Raw genomic sequence first — 14,560 nt, 5'->3', positions numbered from 1 at the left:
AATTGAGAGAGATGAAAATAATCAAGCAAGTGAACAGATATTATAATAGTGAAAAAAAATCAATAAATGACTAAGTTACAGAATACTCAATGGGATGCTAGGAGTCATGAAAAACAGATATGGAAAGCTAACTATAATATATTTAAGTTAAAAAATAGGCTATAGAGCAGTATGTATACATGACTATATTTTAATGTGAAATATATAAAATGCATATGACTAGCTATCTGTATGTATATGAACACAAACTCAAGTTAGTAGCTTTTAGTATTACAAGCAGCTTTACTGTTTTTCGTTGTTGTTGCTCCCCAAGGTATAATCCCATTTATTAAAATCAAAACAGGCTGGTCACTGTGGCTCATGCCTGTAATCCCAGTACTTTGGGACACTGAAGTGGGAGGATTGCTTGCACTAAGGAGTTAGAAGCCAGTCTGGGCAATATGACAAAACCCCATATGTACAAAAAGTAGCCAGGTGTGGTGGCACATGCCTTTAATCCCAGCTACTTTACAGGCTGAGGTCAGAGGATCACTTAAGCCCAGGAGGTTGAGAGGCTGCAGTGAGCTATGATTACACCAGGCTGAGTGACACAGTGAGATCCTATCTTAAAAAAAAAAAGGGTGGGTTAAGGGTTGTGATTACAGGTGTGTACCACCACATCCAGCCTGATAATTTACATATTTAATATTACATAATTTCACATTTTTAATTTTTTTCTTTTTTTTGAAACAGAGTCTTGCTCTGTTGCCCAGGTTGGAGTGCAATGGCGCAATCTCGGCTCACCGAAACCTCCTGAGTTCAAGAAATTCTCTTGACTCAGCCTCCCAAGTAGCTGAGATTACAGGCGCCTGCTACCATGCCCAGCTAATTTTTGTGTTTATTAGTAGAGATGGGGTTTCACCATGTTGGTCAGGCTGGTTTTGAACTCCTTATCTCAGGTGATCCACCCGCCTCAGCCTCCCAAAGCGCTGGGATTACAGGTATGAGCCACTGTGCCCCACCCTAATTTATTTTTATTTTTCAACTTTTATGTTCAGGGTGTATGTACACGTGCAGGTTTGTTACATGGGTAAATTACATGTCACTGGGGTTTGGTAAACAAGTGATTTCATCACTCAGAAAGTAAGCATGGTACTACCTGATAGGGCTTCGTTCTGAATTTGCTGGGTTTTTATATCCAGCATTATTACTTTTACAATCAGGTATTAAAAAAAAAGAAATTTCATTTCCCAAAAAGGTAAAGCTCTTCATGGAAAAAAGACAAAGGTGCAAGTTCAGTAAATTCATAAAATAAATACAACAGACCTTTAGAACATGAAAGTACTCATGAGAAATAACAAAACAGGGTGGGAGGAGGGTGAGGATCAGGAAACTACTTGTCAGGTACTATGCTTATTACCTGGGTGACAATCTGTACGCCAAACCCCCATGACATGCAATTTATCCACATAACAAACCTGTACGTGTATCTCCAAACCTAAAATAAAAATTGGAAGAAAAAAAAAGAAGTAGCTAAATATAAATTAAAATAAGATCACATTTTTTACCTATGAAACTGGAAAAAATATATTATGCGCCACATTGATGAGACTGGTCAAATAGTCACTTGTTATGGTAATGGCAGAAATACAAATGCATCCAATCTTTATGAGGTGTAAGACAGTTTGGCAATTAAGTATTAAGAGCATTAAAAGCCATGTTTATATTTAGCCCAACAATCCTCAGCCCAGCAATCTGATTCTAGGAATAATTCCAGGAATAAATTGTAAGGAAATAGGTATGCAAGTAAAGATTTAACTATAAGAAATGTTCAATACTGAGTTTATATTGAAAAAAATGTTTTAACAATCTAGATATCCAAAAAAGGGTATTAATCACATCTATGTAATAGAATACTATAAAACTTTTGAAGGTAAGTGTTGGATTGTATTTATTAAGACTGGGAAAATGGTTATAAGACATTGTTCAATGAAGAACAGATTACACAACAAGGTATATACTGGGTTAAATAGTACCTTCCCAAAATTCATGTCCATCCAGAACCTCAGAATGTGACCTTATTTGGAAATAGGGTCTTTGCAGATGTAATTAGTTAAGATGAGGTCATATAAGATTAGGGTGGGCCTTAAATCCAATTGACTGGTATCCTTATAAGGAGAAGCAGATTTGGAGACATACATAGGAAAGCCATGTAACTAATAAGGCAGACACCGGAGTGATACAGCTACAAGCCAAGGAAGGTGAAAGATTGGAAGGAACCACCAAAAGCTAAAAAGGTAAGAAGGGATTCTGCCCTAGAAACTTCAGAGGGATTATGGACCTGCTAACACCCTCAATTTGGAATTTGTAGCTTCCCAAACTGTAAGAAAGTTAATTTCTGTAGGTTTAAGCCACCCAGTTTGTGTTATTTCTTATGGCAACACTACAAAATTCACACAATGTGTGAAATACAGTAATCAGAACACAGGCTACATAGGTTTGAATCCCATTTCCACCCATGTGACTTTAGGTCATTTAACCTCTCTGAGCCTCTTTTCCTTTTGTTAAAAAATGAGGATAACAGTATTCATTCCCTACAATTATTGTATTAAATTATATATTAAATATAAATCACTTAAAACAGAATCTAGAATATAGTAAATGCCCCACTTTTATAAAACAAGTGCAGGTACACACACACAAAATATATCATCAGAATACATATATATCAAAAGGTTAACGTTTGTATCTCTGGGTCCATATTTATGGCTTATTTTTGTTTTTTGTTTCTGTTTTATCAATACTTTCTAAATTATGTTTTTTTTTTTTTTTTTGAGACAAGAGTCTCGCTGTGTTGCCCAGGCTGGAGTGCAATGGTGTGACCTCAGCTCACTGAAACCTCTGCCTCCTGGGCTCAAGCAATTCTCCTGTCTCAGCCTCCTGAGTAGGTAGGATTATAGGCGCCTGGCTAATTTGTGTATTTTTAGTAGAGATGAGGGTTCACCATGTTGGCCAGGCTGGTCTCAAACTCCTGACCTCAAGTAATCTGCCTTCCTTGGCCTCCCAAAATGCTGGGATTACAAGTGTGAGCCACCATGCCCGGCCTATTTTTTATTTTTATATCTTTCTATTTTTTTTTAAACGTTTGCCAATATTCAGATCCTAGCAATGTTTTTTTTCGGAGCAGGAGTGGCAGTTTATTTTAAAAGGCTTTAGAACAGGAAAGAAAGAAAAAGTACACATGGGAGAGACCCAAGCAGGCAACTTGAAGGACAAGTGCTATTTACGTCATAATAAAATACAATTATTTAAAAAATTTAAAAATAAGGCAGAGCTTCCTTGTCATAGTTGAATGCAAGTTCCAACACCCAGCCAGTGGTTTTCACTCTTCTCAAGGCCTGTTATCAAAGTGTTAAAATTTTTTTAAAAAGTAAAAAATAAAATTTATTTTAGAAAATAAACTGCTGACCAGAAAGCACTTTAGAAGCACATCATGTATCAATCAATCATTAGAAGGTGGTTGCTTCATAAGAGGCTGTGAATCACTGACCTCAAGCACAATAATTCAAGTGTGAACCCTCAGAAACGCTTGACAGACCTCAGGCTCAAAACACACTAAAAAAAGCACAACTATTCATTTTAAAACGTAGGTTTTTTAAACCTCAGTACATAGTGGGGCTGATCCTCTATATTTGGGAATAAACTGGTCCCCCTCCCAAGCCAAACATTAACTTTGGCAAATGAGAGCACCTTTACTAAATCAATTACCCTTCCAACAAGTGAAAAACATGTTCATCTTCTCTGCACAAGGTGATTTAACAAGAGTTAAACCCTTTCACTGCGTGTGGTGGCTCATGCCTGAAATCCCAGCAGTTTGGGCGGCCACGGCAGGAGAATTGCTTGAGCTCAGGAGTTTCAGACCAGCCTGTGCAACACAGCAAGGCCCTGTCTCATTTTAAAAATAAAAATAAAAATAAAGGTTAAACCTTTTCGGTTTTAGTCCTATTGCATTTTGGGTTTCCTGTTCTCTGACAATATCATGTAAATGATATTGTCAGATGAGCTTACTAATAGTTTACTTCTTCACAAAGCAAAACTAAGTTTTGATAAAATTATACATAATTACTGGATAAGAGTTTGTTGCCTAATGAGAAGGGATTTTACTACATATCAAATGACCAAAGTCCACCACTACATTGTTTTTTGTTTGTTTTGTTTGTTTGTTTGAGACGAAGTCTTGCTCTATCGCCCAGGCTGGAGTACAGGGTGCAATCTTGGCTCACGGCAACCTCCACCTCCTGGGTTCAAGCGACTCTCCTGCCTCGGCCTCCAGAGTAGTTGGGATTACAGACACCTACCACCACTCCCAGCTAATTTTTGTATTTCTAGCAGAGATGGGGTTTCACCATGTTGACCAGGCTGGTGTCGAACTTCTGACCTCGTGATCTGCCCACCTTGACCTCCTATAGTGCTGGGATTACAGGTGTGAGCCACTGTGCCTGGCCTTGTTTGTTTAAAACAGTCTTGCTCTGTCGCCCAGCCTGGAGTGCAATGAGGCAATCTCAGCTCACTGCAACCTCCATCTCCTGGGCTCAAGTGATCCTTGAATCTCAGCCTCCCAAGTAGCTGGGACTATAGGCACATGCCACTATGACCAGCTAATTTTTGTGTTTTTTGTAGAGATGGGGTCTCCCCATGTTGCCAAGGTTCATCTTAAACTCCTAGACTCATGATCTGCCTGCCTTGGCCTCCTAAAGAGCTGGAATTACAGGCATGAGCCACCACACCCAGAGACTGTTAATTTTTTAAAAATATCAATCCTTTTTAGCTCATGAGCATGATGATTGGGTGTTCACACTTATGTGAGATATGTGCCTCCCTCAAACCTTGTTAGACACTGGCACATTATCTCTCTGATGTGAAAAAAAATAAAATTTTTAAAAATCCAGTCAGAGCCACAAAGGGAGACTCCCATCTCTACAAAAAAGTTTAAAAATTCACCAGCCATGGTGGCACACATCTGTAGTCCCAGCTATTTAAGAGGCTGAAGTGGGAAGATTACTGGAGCCCAAGAAGTCAAGGCTGCAGTGAGCTGTGATCGTGCCACTGCACTCCAGTCTAGGTGACAGACCAAAACCCTGTTTCCCCAACAACAAAAAAAAATCAGGACATTTCCCTACAAAAACCTACATTTTTGACTGTGTCTCAACGCACACACACACACACACACACACAAGAGTACATACACACGTGTGTTTGTGTGTGTGTGTATATATGTATACATGACCAGCCTATCTAATACCTTGACAGCTAAATTCAGTTCCCACTCAAACAATGGAGGTATAAGGGCCTTGGTATCCGCTACTCTGAAGAGTAAAAACAATTAACAGCAATAACCATAGCTGTTTAAAAAGTTTATACATATAATTTTACATACACACACATGCACAGACTATTCTGTACAATGGGGCAATCTCAGCTCAGAATATAAGGCACAGAAATTTTCTTTTTTTTTTTTTAATAGAGATTGGCCAGGCTGGGCTCAAACTCCTGACCTCGCGATCCACCTGCCTCAGCCTTCCAAAGTGCTGGGATTACAGGTGTGAGCCACTGCGCCCAGCCAATGCATAGAAATTTTCTAAAAGGTCTGAAGAAATTGTTAGCAGTGGCTACATCTGGAAACAGGAGGGATTTATGCTTCTCATATTTAGTACAGAGGTTACAAATGAGTAGCCCAAAGACTAGATTCTGCCTACAGATGTGCTTTATTTGGTCTTCGGTGTTTTAAAAATATTTGAATTAATTGCCAACATTTAAAAATCAAGACATTTTGGTCCGTCACAGTGGCTCATGCCTGTAATCTCAGCACTTTGGGAGGCCAGAGTGGGCAGATTGCTTGAGCCCTTGGAGTTTGAGACCAGCCTGGCCAACATGGCAAGACCCCATCTCTACTAAAAACACAAAAACTTAACCAGGCATGGTGGCATGTGCCTGTGGTCCCAGCTACTTGGGAGGCTGAGGTGGGAGGATCACTTAGAGACCAGGGAGGGGGTATGGGGGTAGGGAGGTTGCAGTGAACGGTGATCCTGCCAATGTACTCTAGCCTGCATGAAAGAGAGAGACACTGTGCCCTCCCCACAAAAAAACCAACAAAACCAGGACATCTTCTATAAAAACCTGTATTTTTAATTTCTCTTGAAAAAAATAGAAAAATCTACCATTGCCACCCTCCCCATTCTAGTGGGACAATATTTCATTTAAGGCACGTATCAGACATGCTCTTTATAAAGACAAGGCTTTCCAGTTCACACACATTTCAATTGTTGCCCATTTGGCACCTACACATATTTCAGTTTGCAACCCATGTTTAGACTATTCTAAACTATTTGAACTTATTATCCACTTATATGACCTTTTAAAGTTTTTACTCAACGGAAACACAATGGCAATGACCCAAGAGAACTCTAGAGAGCTTACAAAATATTTTTGTCCATTCACATCTAAATAACGAAGTAACATAGGCATAAGAAAAAAATTAAGCCTTTTCCCCCATCTACACTTACACATTACTTCAACAAATGTTTACTAAGTACCTACTATGTACAAAGCAGTGCATAACAGGATTAGGGAGAAACAAAGGTTGTTGGGGGCACTGTCCTCTTAAAAGTGTGTTTCTGTTCATAATAAATGCTATAAAAAAGGAAAGAGTGGAGTTCAAAGAAGAGTATACTACTAAAAACAGAATTACTATGTCAATTTCAGAAAAATAATAGGACTTCTTCAGGTAGAAAGTAAAGAACAGCATTCTAAGCAGGAGAAACAAGTTTAAAATTGGGAGAGCAAAAGTTTATGTGGGAATGAGCGGCAGCCTAGTTTGAACAGAGCAGACAAAAGCAGAATATTCAGTAAAAACATATGCCAGGAAAAGCAGAAGTAGGTAAACTGGGACCAGTCTTTGCAGGGTCCTGAACGAATGTCAAGTTAAAGCTTGCTATTCTTTATCTGGTAAGAAGCAAGGCCCTGCTAGAAGTTTCTGAGAAAAGAAGGGCCTAGATTGAAGCTATGATTTAGAAAGATTGATCTATTAGTGGTATGTCCACAAAACAGACTGAAAGGAAGAAAGCCACATGTAGAAAACTGATTTGGACTATGCCTATGTCACTGTTAAACTGGTAACATAATCTGTAAACTAAGGCAGTGGCAGTGGGAATGGAAAAAAAGAGACATTTGGGAAGTATACTGTCAAATCCAGGTGGAAATTAACTGGATTTGGCAAATGAACTGGGGTGTCCAGGAAAGAGAGGGCCTTAAAGATAACTCAGTTCAAGTCTAATTTCTGGGAGACCACTGGAGGTACAAACAGAACAAGGAAAAGTAAGAAAGAAAAACTAGCTAAGTGAGGAAAAGGACAAATTGATCTTTTATTATTTTTATTATTTTTTTTTTTTGAGGCGGAGTTTCGCTCTTGTTGCTTAGGCTGGAGTGCAATGGTGTGATCTCGGCTCACTGCAACCTCCACCTCCCGGATTCAAGTGATTCTCCTGTCTCAGCCTCCCAAGCAGCTGGGATTACAGACATGTACCACAGTGCCCAGCTAATTTTGTGTTTTTAGTAGAGATGGGGTGTCTCCACGTTGGCCAGGCTGGTCTCGAACTCCCGATCTCAGATGATCCACCCACCTAGGCCTTCCAAAGTGCTGGGATTACAGGCATTAGCCACCACACCTGGCTATTTTTATTTTTTACTTTTTAAATTTTTTATTTTTTTTAAAGACAGGGTCTTGCTATGTTGCCCAGGCTGGAGTACAGTGGCTATTCACAGGTATAATCCAACTACTAATCAGCACAGGAGTTTTGACCTGCTCCACTTCCGACCTGGGATGGTTCACTTCTTTTTAGGCAACCTGGTGGTCTCCCACTCCCGGGAGATCACCATATGGATGCCAAACTTAGTACGGACGCTTAATCAGCATAGCACACTATAGCCCAGAACTCCTGGGCTCAAGCAATCCCACCACCTCAGCCTCCCAAGTAGCTGAGACTATAGGTGTGTACCACCAGGCCTGGCAAACTGACCTTTTAAACACATCTAGTTTTGAATGTCAATATAACATTCATAAGTTTTCTGCTCCCACCAGAAAAGCCTGCACAGTTTTTTCTGGCCCAACTTTTAGTGATGGCTGAAGAGAATAAATATGTATTTACTACAAGTTAAGGATATATTTCATACAGAACTAATGAGACGCTAGTCTCAGAGCAGAAACATCAAAATTAAGCTCCACAGAATGAAGCTGGTCCCCACCTCATGCCATACACAAAAATTAATTATACAAAATGACTATCCATATACCAAATAGACCAACAACCTCAATATAAAGAACTAAAACTAAAAAACTCAGAAGAAAACAAAGGGATAAATCTTCATGACCTTGGATTTTGTAACGGATTCTTAGAAATGACATCAAAAACACAAATGAAGAAAAAAAGAATTGATATGGACCTCAGCACATTAAAAACATTTGTGCATCAGGCCAGGCGCTGTGGCTCACGCCTGTAATCTCAGCACTTTGGGAGGCCAAGGTGGGTGGATCACAAGGTCAGGAGTTCAAGACCAGCCTGCCCAAGATGGTAAAACACCATCTCTACTAAAAACACAAAAATTAGCCGGGCGCAGTGGCAGGTGCCTGTAATCCCAGCTACTTGGGATGCTGAGGCAGGACAATCACTTGAACCCAGGGGGCACAGGCTGCAGTAAGCTGACATCACACCGCTGCACTCCAGCCTGGGTGACAGAGTGAGACTCCGTCTCAAAAAAAAAAAAAAAAAAAAAAAAAAAATTGTACATCAAAGGATGTCAAGAAAGTGAAAAAACAACCTACAGAATGGGAGAAAACAGTGCGACTGATATACCTATAAGGGTTTCATATCCAGAATATATAAAGACTTCCTATAACTAAACGACAAAAAGACAACCCATTTAAAAATGGGCAAAGTCTTTTTGTGCTGACAGTGCTCTAGAAAACATAGTGAACACTCCTAAAAGCCACCAGACTTTCTATAAGATGTATGGCAAACACCAACTCCACAAAGTGACACAGTATAAGAAAGGCAAGGATTCTCTGTATGTCCAGGGAAAGCAGCATTACGACAGGAAATAGAGTGGCTATGGTGGGCAGACTAAGCCAATTTTCCAGAAACAGGTTAAAATTATAAAGAAGATTGTGCTGAGGCTAGAATGCATTGAATTCAACTGCAAATGAAAAAAAAAAAAAAAAAAAAGCTAGCTTTAAGACATGCAAGCATTTTGAACTAGGAGGAGATAAGACAAGAAAGGGTCAAGTGATCCAGTTCTAAATGTCATCTTTTATTTTATTATGAAGACAATAAAATCCTGAGGTTAACTTCCCTTCATCTGGTTGCTATTGGTCTTTTGGGAGGAAATCAACTAGAGCCATCAATAAAATTCCTCTTGGGGGGAAAAAAGAAAATGGACAAAGGATTTAAATGAGTATTTCTCCAAAGAAGATACACAAATGGCCAACAAGCACATAAAAATATGTTCACATAATTAATTAGAAAAATGAGAATCAAAATCATAAGGTACCAATCCTTATCCACAAGGATGGCTATAGTTTTAAAAAGAAAAATATTCCATTAAACTGGAAGTTTAAAAAAATAAAAAAGAAAAATAATGAGTGTTGGCAAGGATGTGGAGCAGTTCATACATTGAGGGTGGGAATGTAAAATGATTCAGCCACTGTGGAAAACAGTTTGGTGATTCCTCAAAAACAGAATGACCATATGACCCAAAAATTCCATTCCTAAGATACGTACCCAAAGGAACTAAAAAAAGGTACGCAAACAAATACAGGTACAGGTACACACACATATTCAAAATGCTACTCAGAAGAGTCAAAAGATTACACCTGTGAATAGCCACTGCACTATTATATGAATAGATAAAACAAATTGTGATATGTAAATACAATGGACTATTTAGTCATAAAAAAAAAAAAAAAAAGAGTGAGGCCAGGGGTCGGGGGTAGCTCACACCTGTAATCCCAGAGCCAGTACAGGTAGATCCCTTATAGGATCTATAGATCCTATAAGGGATCTACCTGCTTGTTTGCAAGAGTTCGAAACAAGTCTGGTCAACATGGCAAAATCCTGTCTGTACAAAAAATACAAAACCTGGCTCGGCATAGTGGCACATGCCTATTGCCAGCTACTTGGGAGACTGAGGTGGGAGGATGCATTGAGCCCAGGAGGTCAAAGCTGCCGTTAGCCATGGAAGCACTAGTGCACTCCAGCCTAGGCAACAGGATGAGACTCTACCTCAAAAACAACAACAACAAAAAAACAAAAACAAAGTACTGATATTACAACATGGATGAACCCTGAAAACATTGAAATGAAAGATGCCATGGCAAGAAACTTATAGGCTTCACTAAAAGAAAAAAGGCTGGACACAGTGGCTCACGCCTGTAATCCCAGCACTTTGGGAGGCCAAGGCAGGCGGATCACTTGAGGTCAGGAGTTTGAGACCAGCCTGGTCAACATGGCAAAACCCTGCCTCTACAAAAAATACAAAAATTAGCCAGGTATGATCTTGTGCCCCTGTAACTCCAGCTACTTGGGAGGCTGAGGCAGGAGAATCACTTGAACCCAGAGGCGGATGTTGTAGTGAGCCGAGATCGCACCACTGCACTCCAGCCTGGGCAACAACAACAACAACAAAAAGATGCAGACACAAAAGGACAAATATTGTACAATTCTATTTATATGAAATATCCAGAAGAGGCACATACACAGAGACAGAACTCAGAATCCTGTTGCCAATGGCTGAGGAGAGAACAGTCCTTTACACCTGCTTAATGGGTGTAAAGTTTCATTCTGGGGTTACGAAAAAGTTTGGAAACAACAGACAAGTGTTGGTTGCATGACACTGTGAATGTGCTGACCACCACCGAGTTTGTTCACTTTAAAACAATTAATTTTGCCAGGCACAGTCTGCATACATGCAGTCCCAACTAGTCAGGTGGCTGAGGTGGGAGAATCACTTGAGCCTCGGAGTTCAAGGCTGTAGTGTGCTACATGATCATGCCTGTAAATAACCATTGCACTCCAGCCGGGGCAACATAGTGAGAATTCGTCTCTAAAAATATTAAAATTAGGCCAGGTGTGGTGGCTCACACCTGTAATCCCAGCACTTTGGGAAGCCAAGATGGGCAGATCCCGAGATCAGGAGTTCAAGACCAGCCTGGCCAATATGGTTAAACCCCATCTTTACTAATAATACAAAAATTAGCAGCACATGGTGGCACACGCCTGTAGTTCCAGCTACTCAGGAGACTGAGGCAGAAGAATCGCTTCAACCTGGGAGGTGGAGGTTGCAATGAGCTGAGATCGCGCCATCGCACTCCAGCCTGGGTGACAAATTGAATCTCCGTCTCAAAAAAAACAAAAAATTAAAAGTAAATAAAAATAAACTAGTTAATTTTACGTGGTATCGATTTCACAATTTTATTTTTAAAATCAACAATTTCCAAATAAAAAATAAAAATGAGCTCCATATCTTGTAATGCCTTTATCTCATTAATCACATTCTAGCAAAGTCAATCTTCTATATGGCCCCTGCTCCACTGGCTCTTCCTTGGTTTCACCTAGAAAATACCTTCTGACTACAATATGGTACTTTTCCATCAATTCTAATCCCCCAACCATTTCAAAACTCAACTTCTTTTTTTTTTTTTTTTTTTTTGAGATAGGGTCTCGCTCTATTGCCCAAGCTGTAGTGCAGTGGTGTGATCTCAGTTCACTACAACCTCCTCCCCCTGGGTTCAAGCAATTCTCCTGCCTCGGCCTCCCAAGTAGCTGGGATTACAGGTGCGCACCCCCATGCCTGGTTAATTTTTTGTGTTTTTTAGTAAAGATAGGGTTTCACCATTTAGGCCAGGCAAGTCTCGAACTCCTTGCCTCAAGTAATCTGCCCACTTTGGCCTCCCAAAATGCTGAGATTACAGAAAACTTAACTTATAAGCAACTTGCCCATAGCTGGCATGCAATCCTTGTGATCTATTCAATTCAGTCCACTCCTATCTGTTCTGAAAGTTTACTGTTAATTCAGAATTAGAATAGGAATGTTTCTTCTTATTATCCTGTAACTTTTCTCTGATAGTTTCAGGTGAATTTCCTATTAGAAAAGAAAATTATGATAGGGGATGTTCTCTGCTAGGGATCTAATCAAAATACATTTGTTTAAATACTGCCTAGTTGATGGTTTTTGCTATCAGGTACCAGATGAATTTTGTGTGTGGGAAATGGGAAATGGAGGTGGTAAAGAAACCACCTCTGCCCACTCTGGCTATAACGGTGATTAGTTCAGACATGATCTATGCTCAGAAATGCAAATCCTGCAGTAACAGCACAGTAAAAAAACACTTTCTGCAGGATAGCAACATACTTTTTACTGTGTTCCTTTAAAACTAAAATGAACCTGGATGCTCTATTTGTAAACTATTTTACATTATACCAAGAGTCCCAATTTGCATGTACCAAAAAAAAAAAAAAAAGACCAAAAAAAGTGGAAAATAATCCCAGCGCTTTGGGATGCTGAGGCAGATGGACTGCTTAAGGCCAGGAGTTCAAGACCAGCCTGAGCAACATGAGACCCCTGTCTCCACAAAACTAAATAAAGTAGCCAGGCAGGGGTGGCACAGACCTGCAGTCCCAGCTATTCCAAAGCTGAGGTGGGAGGATTATGTGACCCCAGGAGTTTGAGTTTACCATGAACTAAGATCACCACTGCACTGCACTCCAGCCTAGGCCACAGGGCAAGACCCAGTCTCTAAAAAAAAAAAGCTGATAAAATTCTCCCAGTCCCCTTGGCAAAGGTCTCTGGTAACACCTAACGCTCCTCTAAAAAAAAAAAGGCTAGGCATGGTGGCTCATGCCTGTAATCCCAACACTTTGGGAAGCCAAGGTGGGAGGATTACTGGAGCTCAGGAGTTCAAGACCAGCCTGGCCAGCACAGTGAGACCTTATCTCTTTAAAAAATAAACAAACAAAAAATTGCAGCCTGGGGAACATAGGGAAGTCGAGTCTCTACAAAAATTTTTTTTTAAAAATTAGCAGGGCAGGATGGTGTATGCCTGTGGTTCCAGCTACTTGGGAGGTTGAGGTGGGAGGACCACTTTTGCCCCAGAAATCCAGGCTGCAGTGAACTGACTGCACCACTGTGCTCCAGTCTGGGCAACAGAATGAGACCCTGTCTCAAAATAAACAAATAGGACAGGCATGGTAGTTCACACCTATAATCCCAGCACTTTGGGAGGCCAAGGTGGGTGGATCATCTGAGGTCAGAAGTTCGAGACCAGCTTGGCCAACGTGGCAAGACCCATCTCTATAAAAAATACAAAAATTAGCTGGGCATGATGATGTGCGCCTATAATCACAGCTACTCAGGAGGCTGAGACAGGAGAACTGCTTGAACCCAGGAGGCGGAGGCTGCAGTGAGCCGAGATCCCACCACTGCACTCCAGCCTGGGCAACAGAGCGAGACTCTGTCTCAAAAAAAAATTAAATAAATAAATAAATGAAAAGAATGTCCAAAGAACTCTCAACCTTTTAAAAAATGCAATAGAGTAAATAATACTCTATTGCTGTTATGCAACCCTTACCCTCTTCCTGAAACTACTGTTTGACACACATTTATTTAAGAAAACAGCAAGTCTTAAGAAAAAAATAAAGAAAATAGCAAGTCTTATCTCTATCATAAAGGAACTTTTTCCTAGATTCATACATATAAACTACAGAGTAGATGAGAAACTCATTTAACATGGGTGACTGAGAAATGGATTAACAGGCAAAGAAGGCACTGTGTGATCAGATAAGAGTAACAACTGATTTTCACATCTAGATTCTAATTTCATTTCATTGATTTGTGATTACATCTTTACTTTACCTAGTAGGGTGTTTCTGACAATGTTGAGAAAGTTAATAGGACATTATATTTTACAGAAATATTTTTCCCAAGTTACTTTTCTAGAAAACATCAGTTCCATCCACAGTGGATGAAGTAGAATTCCAAAACATACACACTGCTCCCTGAAATACCTGCAGGCAACCTAGACTGTTGCAATACCAAAACTGCATAGCACTAGCCTAATAGGAGGTAGAGAAACATTGTCTATATGCTATTAAAAGATATTTTATCTATTGTTATACTGAGAAATAAGGCCAGTACTAAACCCTAAGTTAGTCCTATAAAAATCTACAAGAGCTGACTCCTGTCACTAATGCTAAAGAACAACTCACAATGAACACCTAATGTAACATTGAACTGTACACTTTAAACTGATTAAAATGTAGGCCAGGCATGGTGGCTCACGCCTGTAATACCAGCACTTTGGGAGACCGAGGCAGGCAGATCACCTGAGGTCAGGAGTCCAAGATCAGCCAGGCTAATATGATGAAACCCCATCTGTACTAATAATACAAAAATTAGCCAGGCGTGGTGGCACACAGCTGTAACCCCAGCTATTTGGGAGGCTGAGGCACAAGAATCACTTGAACCTAGGAGG

At 40.1% G+C, this 14,560-nt stretch overlaps 1 protein-coding gene and 1 non-coding gene across 3 annotated transcripts in view; one reads left to right on the top strand and one right to left on the bottom strand.

Moving 5' to 3' along the window:
- The window catches only part of ILRUN (inflammation and lipid regulator with UBA-like and NBR1-like domains), a 111,065-nt gene that overhangs the window by 90,161 nt on the left and 6,344 nt on the right, over nucleotides 1-14,560 (bottom strand). The gene's annotated exons all lie outside the window — the stretch shown is intronic.
- On the top strand, nucleotides 4,797-4,898 carry LOC119470243. The gene has a single exon (XR_005199124.1). It is a non-coding gene; the product is annotated as a small nucleolar RNA U13 (small nucleolar RNA).

Source organism: Cebus imitator, unplaced genomic scaffold, assembly GCF_001604975.1.
Source record: "Cebus imitator isolate Cc_AM_T3 unplaced genomic scaffold, Cebus_imitator-1.0 Scaffold24, whole genome shotgun sequence".
Taxonomy (NCBI): Eukaryota; Metazoa; Chordata; class Mammalia; order Primates; family Cebidae; genus Cebus; species Cebus imitator.
The sequence above is the reverse complement of the archived record's forward strand: the minus strand, read 5'-3'. Positions and strand labels throughout refer to the sequence as shown.